Genomic DNA, 12483 nt, shown 5'->3' with positions numbered 1-12483 from the left:
TATATATATATATATATATATACTATGTAATAGATAAACTATGTAATATAATCTTAGTACTTTAAGCTATGTAATATAAATTATGTACTTTAATTTATATGTAAACAATATGAAACTATAACTATGTCAAATTATTAGCTGAATTGTTAAAAAAAAAATTAAAAACATATTAACATTGGGGTTACTCGAACCCGAGCCTGAAGAGACTAACTATAGTACATTAACCATCTGAGCCATTAACTCTTTTGTGATTAAGTCAACAACGTATACTTTATATTGACTATCTGATATCATATAATTGGATCACATGCTGTTGGGCCCTAAACCATCCGCAGCCCAACAATCTAAACCTAAAACCCAATTCTTTTTAACAAAACCTAAACCTAATTCAGAAAACCTAAACCTAAGCCGACTCTCTTCTTCTCCTTTGCAATCTCTCTTCTTCTTCGATTAAACCTAATAGCCGACTGATCAAAGTTTCTTCTTCTTCTTAGTTTCAATCTATCTTCTTCTTCTTATTTTCAATCTCTCTCTCTTCTTCTTCGATTAAACCACTTGATGTCTTCGACGGTTAAGAAAACAAAAAAGAGAAAGGTTGCACCCAACCTCTCTTAGAGAGCCGCACCATCTAACCCATCCGCAGCCTTTCATCTCACCAACCCTCAGAAAGTCGGACCATCTAACCCATCCGCAGCTGTTCATCAAACCAACCCTCTACCATCTTAGTACAATTTCACCCCGACTGCTCGAATTCCTCCGCTGTTCATGCCGTCGGAGGAAGAACGTGTTATCCCCCAACAACTACGAGCACCCAATTTCTAGAACTTCCCACCGCCACAGACGACTTTCCAGAGCTTCGGCAATCGAGTTCCTGATCCGCCTGTTCCATCGCCTGAGGTTCGAAACAATCCACTGAATCCATCGGAGGATCAAATGTTGTCTCCACCGCATCACTCCCATGGAAGTCAACCATCTTCTCAAGGTAACAACTACGAGCCTCAACTCCAGGATGACACGATGCAATCTCTAACCGCCCTCCTCATGATGCCTGGCCGTGAGACGTTTACCACAGTTCTATCTCCTCAACCACTGGCGAAGACGACTTGGTATGTTTCGCTTCCTGTGAATTGTGTGGAACTCGATGGTTTGATTCGGTTAATTAAAAAAAAAAATTGGTTCTCATAGTGTTCTTCGTTTGATTCAAACTTTGTTGATTCAAATTATATATATATATATATATATATATAGTTTGTTTTATTCAATGTTTGTGTTCCATTGTAGTGTCCGAGTAGATAATTTGACTTTCTCTCGAACCATAGTAATTTTATTTGATCAGATCATTGAATTGTGTGGAAGGATCCCATGTGTTGTTTGTTTGATTCAGAGTTTCTATTTGATTCGTTTAATTAAGACAAAGCTCTAGTTCTCATAGTGTTGTTTGTTTGATACTTGGTATGTTTTGCTTTGTAATATGACAAACAATTAGCGTTCGATTATTGTAGTTAGTTTGATCAGTTAGAAAGATCAAACGATCAAAGTTATTAACTGAAACAATACACAATTTTAGAACTTACAAGCACAATATATGAACACGTGAACGACAGTATTCGAGGATAACATCATACAGCTCCATTGGACTGATAAGCAAATCCGCTGGCCACGACTCCCCTGCGATATGAATACCAACTCCCCTCGCTCGTCCAATGACTCTCAGGAACTTGCCTCCCGCAACTCTGACAACTCCTGCTCGCACTTCGGGATCTCCTCTGATATAAGCTCTCTCTGCACACTCCGCAGTTATGAAGCTTTGAATAGCTCAAGAATCGAACATAACGTGGGACCTAAACCGGCCTACCAACAAGGTCCTTACACAAAACTCATATGTTGAGAACCTAACACTTTATCACAGGCAAAACATAAAATCTTAACCTATTGAAATTCACAAAGACTATGTACGAGAAATTATACATGTGACCCAGCACTGGTTCAACCAGCCTCTGCTGTCGTGTACACCTGTGGTGCCTACTCACTTTATGCCACCTACTGCACTCCCAGTTGCACTACATGCTGCACCGCTTCCACTGCCATCTGCTGCAACTAGGGACACTTGGGTTTGATGTGCACAGGCTCCCTGTAATGATAGCATACACGAACCGCTGTCGTCGCAACACTCCTCTAGGGACAGCTAGGCACCTTGTGATCCATGCTTCGACACCCAAAGCACCATGCACCACTCGGCCTATGCGTAGCCTCCCACTTCCTCTTGGTTCTCTACGCAGGCTTACCGACCTTGCCAGATTCTCCATGATGTTGTGCCTTCCTAGGCTGAACTGTTGGACTAACCATCACTAACTGTGCCCGGATGTCCTCCTCAATCCCTTTACAATGGACCCTCAAATCATCACGAAGGGATCTCATAAACCTCCTGATTTGAGCCTCCTTAGACTCCATCGCCCGACCCCCAAATACCAGAAGTTAACTGAACTCCAAGTCCAGCTCTCGCACTTACCGAGTCCTCTGAGATAACTATAGGAACTACACCTCCAACCGGTCTAATTCCTCTCGAGGAAAATACTTGCGGTTGAACTCCTCTATGAAGTCAGCCCAAGTCATCTCCCTCTGCACTCTCCTAGAAGCCACAAATTTCCACCACAACTGAGCATCACATGTAAGGCTGTGGAACCCTATATCCACCCAAAAGTGTTCAGGACATCTGAGAGACTGAAAGTTATGTTCCACTCTCGTCCTCCACGCATCAGCAACAGTAGGACCAGTACCTCCCGAAAAAAAACCGCTCAGTACCAATATAGCTCATCTCTCTTAGCATACTGACATAAAAAGAATGAATTCCTACATCCACAGCCACTCGCTGCTGCACCCCGCCGCCACTGGCGGTACTACCGGTGCTTACGTCGGTACCACTCCCGGTATCCGCTCCAACAGTTGTGTCAACAAGCCTGCAAGGTAAACGCCTTCTCCAGAGGCTCCACCTGCTGGGACTCCCGCACCCGGAACCCTAGCATCACCAGCCAACCCGGCACTGACACCGCCCACACCGACTCTATCAGAGCCTATGGTCCTATCAGTACCCTCGCCGGCCACACTCATGGACCCCTCCTGGAAGCCCTGCGACTCGCCAACACCCTCAGCAATCACACTCTGATCTACGGTATCACTAACCGCTGGGCCTCTGCCCCTATAACGACCACGTCCGCGTCCACGACTAGTAACAGCACCACCTCTAACCATCTGCACTACCATGAACAGAAGGCTAAGAAAACAAACTCAACATAATACAAAACAAAAAATCACCGTGGAATCACACTGCATGCTCGAAGAGGCTGTTCTAGGAACTCATGCCACACACAATTTACTAACTGACATAATCAGTCAAAGCATGTAAATCCACAACATGTACAGCACAAAGCCTAGTGAACCTAAACTTAGAACCGTAAGGGCTCTGATACCAAACTGAAATGACCCGATCCAATTTTTTTTAATAAAATAATAATAATAAACTAAACTAGTGGTCTCACACCCATTAGTCACCTAATCACAAACAACCAACAGCGGAACATAACCAACATAATACCATTAAACCAATAATTCAATCCAACGGAGTCATAAAACATGAAACCAGCAACCTAACAATGTTCTAATAACTCATCTCTAACAATCTAACAGAAGTTAGACCACAATCGACGAGACACTAGAACCTCCTCCTCTTCANAGTTTCTTCTTCTTCTTAGTTTCAATCTATCTTCTTCTTCTTATTTTCAATCTCTCTCTCTTCTTCTTCGATTAAACCACTTGATGTCTTCGACGGTTAAGAAAACAAAAAAGAGAAAGGTTGCACCCAACCTCTCTTAGAGAGCCGCACCATCTAACCCATCCGCAGCCTTTCATCTCACCAACCCTCAGAAAGTCGGACCATCTAACCCATCCGCAGCTGTTCATCAAACCAACCCTCTACCATCTTAGTACAATTTCACCCCGACTGCTCGAATTCCTCCGCTGTTCATGCCGTCGGAGGAAGAACGTGTTATCCCCCAACAACTACGAGCACCCAATTTCTAGAACTTCCCACCGCCACAGACGACTTTCCAGAGCTTCGGCAATCGAGTTCCTGATCCGCCTGTTCCATCGCCTGAGGTTCGAAACAATCCACTGAATCCATCGGAGGATCAAATGTTGTCTCCACCGCATCACTCCCATGGAAGTCAACCATCTTCTCAAGGTAACAACTACGAGCCTCAACTCCAGGATGACACGATGCAATCTCTAACCGCCCTCCTCATGATGCCTGGCCGTGAGACGTTTACCACAGTTCTATCTCCTCAACCACTGGCGAAGACGACTTGGTATGTTTCGCTTCCTGTGAATTGTGTGGAACTCGATGGTTTGATTCGGTTAATTAAAAAAAAAAATTGGTTCTCATAGTGTTCTTCGTTTGATTCAAACTTTGTTGATTCAAATTATATATATATATATATATATATATAGTTTGTTTTATTCAATGTTTGTGTTCCATTGTAGTGTCCGAGTAGATAATTTGACTTTCTCTCGAACCATAGTAATTTTATTTGATCAGATCATTGAATTGTGTGGAAGGATCCCATGTGTTGTTTGTTTGATTCAGAGTTTCTATTTGATTCGTTTAATTAAGACAAAGCTCTAGTTCTCATAGTGTTGTTTGTTTGATACTTGGTATGTTTTGCTTTGTAATATGACAAACAATTAGCGTTCGATTATTGTAGTTAGTTTGATCAGTTAGAAAGATCAAACGATCAAAGTTATTAACTGAAACAATACACAATTTTAGAACTTACAAGCACAATATATGAACACGTGAACGACAGTATTCGAGGATAACATCATACAGCTCCATTGGACTGATAAGCAAATCCGCTGGCCACGACTCCCCTGCGATATGAATACCAACTCCCCTCGCTCGTCCAATGACTCTCAGGAACTTGCCTCCCGCAACTCTGACAACTCCTGCTCGCACTTCGGGATCTCCTCTGATATAAGCTCTCTCTGCACACTCCGCAGTTATGAAGCTTTGAATAGCTCAAGAATCGAACATAACGTGGGACCTAAACCGGCCTACCAACAAGGTCCTTACACAAAACTCATATGTTGAGAACCTAACACTTTATCACAGGCAAAACATAAAATCTTAACCTATTGAAATTCACAAAGACTATGTACGAGAAATTATACATGTGACCCAGCACTGGTTCAACCAGCCTCTGCTGTCGTGTACACCTGTGGTGCCTACTCACTTTATGCCACCTACTGCACTCCCAGTTGCACTACATGCTGCACCGCTTCCACTGCCATCTGCTGCAACTAGGGACACTTGGGTTTGATGTGCACAGGCTCCCTGTAATGATAGCATACACGAACCGCTGTCGTCGCAACACTCCTCTAGGGACAGCTAGGCACCTTGTGATCCATGCTTCGACACCCAAAGCACCATGCACCACTCGGCCTATGCGTAGCCTCCCACTTCCTCTTGGTTCTCTACGCAGGCTTACCGACCTTGCCAGATTCTCCATGATGTTGTGCCTTCCTAGGCTGAACTGTTGGACTAACCATCACTAACTGTGCCCGGATGTCCTCCTCAATCCCTTTACAATGGACCCTCAAATCATCACGAAGGGATCTCATAAACCTCCTGATTTGAGCCTCCTTAGACTCCATCGCCCGACCCCCAAATACCAGAAGTTAACTGAACTCCAAGTCCAGCTCTCGCACTTACCGAGTCCTCTGAGATAACTATAGGAACTACACCTCCAACCGGTCTAATTCCTCTCGAGGAAAATACTTGCGGTTGAACTCCTCTATGAAGTCAGCCCAAGTCATCTCCCTCTGCACTCTCCTAGAAGCCACAAATTTCCACCACAACTGAGCATCACATGTAAGGCTGTGGAACCCTATATCCACCCAAAAGTGTTCAGGACATCTGAGAGACTGAAAGTTATGTTCCACTCTCGTCCTCCACGCATCAGCAACAGTAGGACCAGTACCTCCCGAAAAAAAACCGCTCAGTACCAATATAGCTCATCTCTCTTAGCATACTGACATAAAAAGAATGAATTCCTACATCCACAGCCACTCGCTGCTGCACCCCGCCGCCACTGGCGGTACTACCGGTGCTTACGTCGGTACCACTCCCGGTATCCGCTCCAACAGTTGTGTCAACAAGCCTGCAAGGTAAACGCCTTCTCCAGAGGCTCCACCTGCTGGGACTCCCGCACCCGGAACCCTAGCATCACCAGCCAACCCGGCACTGACACCGCCCACACCGACTCTATCAGAGCCTATGGTCCTATCAGTACCCTCGCCGGCCACACTCATGGACCCCTCCTGGAAGCCCTGCGACTCGCCAACACCCTCAGCAATCACACTCTGATCTACGGTATCACTAACCGCTGGGCCTCTGCCCCTATAACGACCACGTCCGCGTCCACGACTAGTAACAGCACCACCTCTAACCATCTGCACTACCATGAACAGAAGGCTAAGAAAACAAACTCAACATAATACAAAACAAAAAATCACCGTGGAATCACACTGCATGCTCGAAGAGGCTGTTCTAGGAACTCATGCCACACACAATTTACTAACTGACATAATCAGTCAAAGCATGTAAATCCACAACATGTACAGCACAAAGCCTAGTGAACCTAAACTTAGAACCGTAAGGGCTCTGATACCAAACTGAAATGACCCGATCCAATTTTTTTTAATAAAATAATAATAATAAACTAAACTAGTGGTCTCACACCCATTAGTCACCTAATCACAAACAACCAACAGCGGAACATAACCAACATAATACCATTAAACCAATAATTCAATCCAACGGAGTCATAAAACATGAAACCAGCAACCTAACAATGTTCTAATAACTCATCTCTAACAATCTAACAGAAGTTAGACCACAATCGACGAGACACTAGAACCTCCTCCTCTTCATCGCCTTGATTCCACGATCACACTTTTCCTTTCCCTACACCAAAACACATATGAGATGCGTGAGTATTTTATAAATAGTTAGTGAGGCAATTCTCCCATCTATTGGGCTATACACACAAGCAATAGAGGAAACACTAACCATCAAACAACAATCAATAACCAAACAACAAACCAGAAAACTACATCGACCGACATCAACTCATGCATCGACCGACACCAACTGGATACGCATCGACCAACACAGGCTTGCATCGACCGACGCAAGGTACACTTGCATCGACGGACGCATGCTCGATATTGCACGAAATCTCTAATTGCATCGACCGATGCCTCCACATGCACGCCATTGTCCCTTTCAAGACTTCTTCCACGTCTTGACCTCTCATAGCTGCCATGGCATTGATCTTTTCATCAAGCATTGCCCGTTTCAACAAATTATCCACAAACTGTCGTTCTCCAATGTTTTCACGGTTTGCGTCCGTGTTCTCAATCTCACTAACATCAGCAAACTCATCTTTAGATTGCATCCTGTGCACAAGTTGATAAAAAGCATAAAACATTAAAACCCGAGATATGGAGACCCATTGGTAACACAAATCTGTACAAATTTTAAAGCGCAGGTTAACAACTCTTACGAAATAATACAAAATTGCAATAAAGATCATGTAGATTTCATCTATACGGAAGTGTTTTTAGTAAACCTCAAAGCGGTAGCAGCTTTACAAGGTTGCCAATCAAAACCATTGTTTAAGAAAAAAATTCTATGTATTTTGTTCATCAAACTATGGAGTTGCTGCTTTTCATGGATGGAACGAAGTACTGATCATGAACAAAAACCCTAATTTTAAGCCTAATATCTTATTCTCACATCGACATAGAAAGTGTATTATCGTAACTTTTGACGATAGTGTATTATCGTAACTTTTTACAAAATTTTAGATTATTTAACTGTAATATATATATATATATATTTTTTCTTTTTTTGAAACAGCTTCTTTAGTTATGTAGAGCTGAGTGGATTGCAATGTAAAACATTAACATAAAACTTGTACATCTTATTATATAAACCTTGATGACAAAATTACTAATTAACAAGATCGTGATACGTGTTAATTGTATCATTGAGATGTTGACAAATGTCAATGCTAAATTTAGAAAAAATTTGTAAAATAAAAATGTAAAAATTCAAAATTTACTATTAAAAAGGTTTTATATAAAAGGAAAAAAAAAAAAAAAAAAAAAAAAAAAACCNTAATATAAAATCTTTTAAAGAAAAAAAACTTGGTAAATTTCCAAATGTAAAACAAAAGTTTTGTTTTTAACGGTTTTAAAAATATTAAAAGAAAATTATAAAATTTAAACAGCTTTAAAATTTGGAAAAGATCATTATAAGGAAATTCAAAATTATAATATTGTTTACTTCATTTAATTTTAAGTTGCTAATTTTACAAGAAAAAGGATTACTTTTTATATAAGATAAAAAAATGATTATGAAAATTATATAATTAATTATTGTTTATAAAACAATGTAAATATTCACCTTTACAAAAAGAAAACGATTGTTGAAGTAAAAACAAAACAAAAAATCGTCTCATATTTTTTTCACCAATCAAATAATTTATTCAAAAAGACTGCTATAATAATATATAATATAGAAGTATGTAAGATTAACGTATGCGTTTTTGTAACTATAAAAATGTTAGAGTGAAAAGACATATAATAAATTATTTAATGTATTCATAAAGACAATGTGTTTGTAGCAGTAAAGATTAAAGAGTAGCTTTTAACAGTAATGTAGATAGTAGATTTGTAAATGGATATTCATTAGTGTATTATAGCAAAAAAAAAACAACGATTTTCTATAACTAAAAGTTTATCACATGACTTTTATACATAGTTTTTACTTATGAAAAGAATTAAATATATATTCTTTGTTAAATTTTATGTTATTTAATAACCTTGAACTCATCTACAACTATTTACTTTAACTAGAAGTGTATCTATTTACTTTTTTTTTTCAACCAAACAATAAATTAAAAGGAAAATTCTTGGTTAGTTGCCCAAGCCGGAGAGAAGGGGTTTACAAAAAGAACTTTAGAGATAAGAGAACGCAAAGAACGGATAAGATAATCCGCCTTTGTATTTGACGCACACGGGATCCAAGAGATGGAGAATAGTGGGAAGGACTCCAGCGAGTTAAACTCATCGAGCATGTTGGAGAAGGACGGACAATTTTCAAGAGACTGCACCATAGTGAGTAACTCAGCACAACCAGTCTCAAATTGTTGATAAGCGATCCCTGCAGCACGTATCCACTCCACGGCCCACAACAACGCTTCTAACTCCGAATGCAGGGGGAGGGGCTCCGTCTTAGACACTTGGCCCCTAACAACAAGGTTCGCTACTCACCAACACAACACCACCAGCCCAATCCTGAATGCACATTGTTTGCTTTCCAAGAACCATCAACCTGACAACGAGGTGAAGAAACATGGACATCCAAAGAAGGAGATGGAGCTGTCATGACCGCCGAAAGAGGGCGCCTTCTCCCAGGCGAAATTATCGCTCAAAGCCTGAGAAATTATATTATTTGTCTCGATCTCTAAACTTTGAAATTTTTTTTTATTTATGGTCATCCAGATTGCCCATAAAATGGTAACTGAAGAAGTTGATCATGATCACCCTGTTGAGAGGCATCCCTCCAGAAAATAAAATCCAAATTCAAGTAAATCGACTCATATGAAAAACCCTCTGACGAGACCGGAATCGGATATAAATCCCAAACTTCACACGAGCGAGGACATTCAAAGAAAACGTGATCAATAGTCTCAACCGCAATGTCACACTTTTTACCGCAAATATCACACACCTCAATGTATTTATTTACTTTTCTAGATAGGTTTTACTTACGAAAAATATTTACTTTATATTTTTTATTAAATTTTATTTTATTTTAAAAACTCTAAACCCGCACATCGGGCGGGTCCTAATCTAGTAAATTATAAATATACAATACAAAGTTTGATCGTTAAGGATATTTCTTTTTGCCAGTATAATAAGTCAACTGGTTGATTATTATTTGAGAAATACCCTAGATTAGCACTATTTTAGGTTTTTCTTCCAAAACTAGGCACACATCCTTAAATTTTCCAAATGTAACATTTTTATTATATTAATATTTCTTTAAAACTAATTATGAAAAAAATGAAACAATTATAATCACGGGAATCTTACCACTTTGATTTTGGTGAAGCTTTCAATCTCAAATCTTCTTCTTCTACAACATTAGATATTAACCAGAATTTTCAGATTAATTTCTGCAGATGACGAATCCACCGCCATGCCACCGTCGTTTCACCCTTGCGAATCCCCATCTCCACAACCACGAAAATGGACTCAGCGATGGTGAGATTCGCAGCTACAGTGAGATTGTACGGACCACAAAACAGTCTGGTGTTTTCGTATCTCCCATCTTTAATCAGATGCCACAACGAAATTGCTTATCTTGGAATACTATAATCAAAGGTTTCAGTGAGAGTGAAGTTGTAATCGCGATCACATTTTTATGTGAGATAATGAGTGGTGACTTTGTTGAACTGGTTCACTTTTTTGTCTATGCTTAAGGCTTGTGCGAAAACAAGGAAGATTCAATAGGTAAGCGTTGATGTTAATGGGTTTCAAGTTCTTACTTCACATGTAATTAAAAGATGCAAACTTTATTCAAAATTTCCAATCTTTTGGGGGACGATGTGGTTTTGTCATTAATTTCGGTGATGGGATATGTGACTTCATCGGTTTTGATATAGTCAGCTTCTCTGGCTTCTCGTTTATCAGTTATAAAGTGGGCTATTAGTGTCAATGAGGCAGAGTACAATGGTAGATGATCTTTTGGTTATAGTCATCATAATTTTGGGGATTTCTGAATATTTAGGAAAATCATCCTAAATTTCAAAGACACTTTCCTAAACATTATGAAATTCATCCTAATTTTTTAAAAAATGAGTTTTGAATGTTTTATTTATGTTTTTACATAAATATATCACAATTACTCCATTTAGTGAGGGATATTAATTTTGTTTTGTTGCACATCATAATATATATATATATATATATGAGTAATGATTTGATTTTGTGTCTTCGTAATTTTGTTATGAAAGTCATCCTGAATTGCAAAAAAATCTTTCTGAATATTATTGAATCATTCCTAAATTTAAATAAATATGATTTTAACACTTTTGTTTTTTGAATTTTTGTTTCACTGTGTCAAATATTAGTAGATTACTCCAGTAGAAAGAGGGTAATGATTTTATTTTATACATATCCTGATCTTAAAAAATTCAAATGTTTTTATGAAAACCATCCTGAATTTCAAGAAAACCTCATGGAATCAAAGGTCCCATGGACGTAGTAACTATGTGGTTCTAGGAAGGTCTTCCTAAACCATCCTAAAACTTTTAGGAAAGTCTTCCTAAAATTTGTGGTTTAAGGATTTGAACCTGATAACTTTGTGTCTAGGCAATAATCTAAGCCATTAATTCGAGTATACATTGAGGCAAAATCATTAACAAAAAACCAAAAAAACAGTGATTTTAGACATGAAGCTAACTGGGATACGAGGCAGTCCTTAAGATAAATATATCCATCTTTACCATCACAAACAACAATTTCGATAGTTTGGATCGACTTCAAGGAGATCCCAATTCCTCTCTCGTACTAAGCGCTCCTTCTCCCATACTAAGTGCTCCTGAATTCAGTTTTATCAGGAGCAGTAGAAAGAATTAACCAAAGAGATATGCAAGACAAAGAACTAACCTGAACGTTTGCTTTGATCCATTAAGATCTCCTTGAATTTCTCACATAATGCTATAACCTAAAGAAAATATGACAGTACTTCATATGGCGTTCACTAAGGAGATTTCCAATAATTAATCACTATCAAAACACATGACTTGGAAATACAAAAGAAACCAACTTCACACACGCATCAAACAAGACGGGTGCAAATATTTCTCACCATCCTTTGACATATTATCCCACTAATTGAAAAGCTAGTAAGGAAAAAGAGAGATTTTAATACATTTTTTAGATAGACAACAATATCGTTTTATTGTCTTGAATAACCACTCGTCGTTCGCCTTTAGGAAGCGCTAATAACGGCACAACTGACACCCAATTCCTTCTAAACATACATACACACGAAGAAGATGAAGATGTAACCTTTGCCGCCTTCTGTCTGATGTTTCCAACACCACTCCTCTTCTTTGAATTCTGATCTAATCGGTAGGTTAAGCTAATCGGCGGTGACAGCGAAGATAGAGCGGCAACGGGAGGTTAAGCTAATTGGCGGTTACGGCGGAGATAGAGCGGCAACGTTCCAGAGCGATCGGCCGATTGAAGATGGAGGAGGATGTGGGGGTGTGAAAGAGTAGTTACGGGAGAGAGATAAAGATGCGGTGTTCGCCGTGGTATAACAACGATGCGTTTCCCAATTTTATTAAA

The 12483-nt window shown here is 39.5% G+C and overlaps 1 long non-coding RNA gene across 2 annotated transcripts; it reads right to left on the bottom strand.

Moving 5' to 3' along the window:
- LOC104701090 lies at positions 11472-12483 on the bottom strand. 2 transcript variants are annotated; one of them, XR_753737.2, is made up of 3 exons: positions 12062-12483; positions 11797-11854; positions 11472-11728 (listed from the first exon to the last, which is right to left on the bottom strand). It is a non-coding gene; the product is annotated as an uncharacterized LOC104701090 (long non-coding RNA). The 2 variants fall into 2 exon arrangements; XR_753738.2 differs by having other exon boundaries at positions 12202-12476.

Source organism: Camelina sativa, chromosome 7, assembly GCF_000633955.1.
Source record: "Camelina sativa cultivar DH55 chromosome 7, Cs, whole genome shotgun sequence".
Lineage (NCBI taxonomy): Eukaryota > Viridiplantae > Streptophyta > Magnoliopsida > Brassicales > Brassicaceae > Camelina > Camelina sativa.
This window is presented reverse-complemented; position numbering and strand designations above follow the sequence as displayed.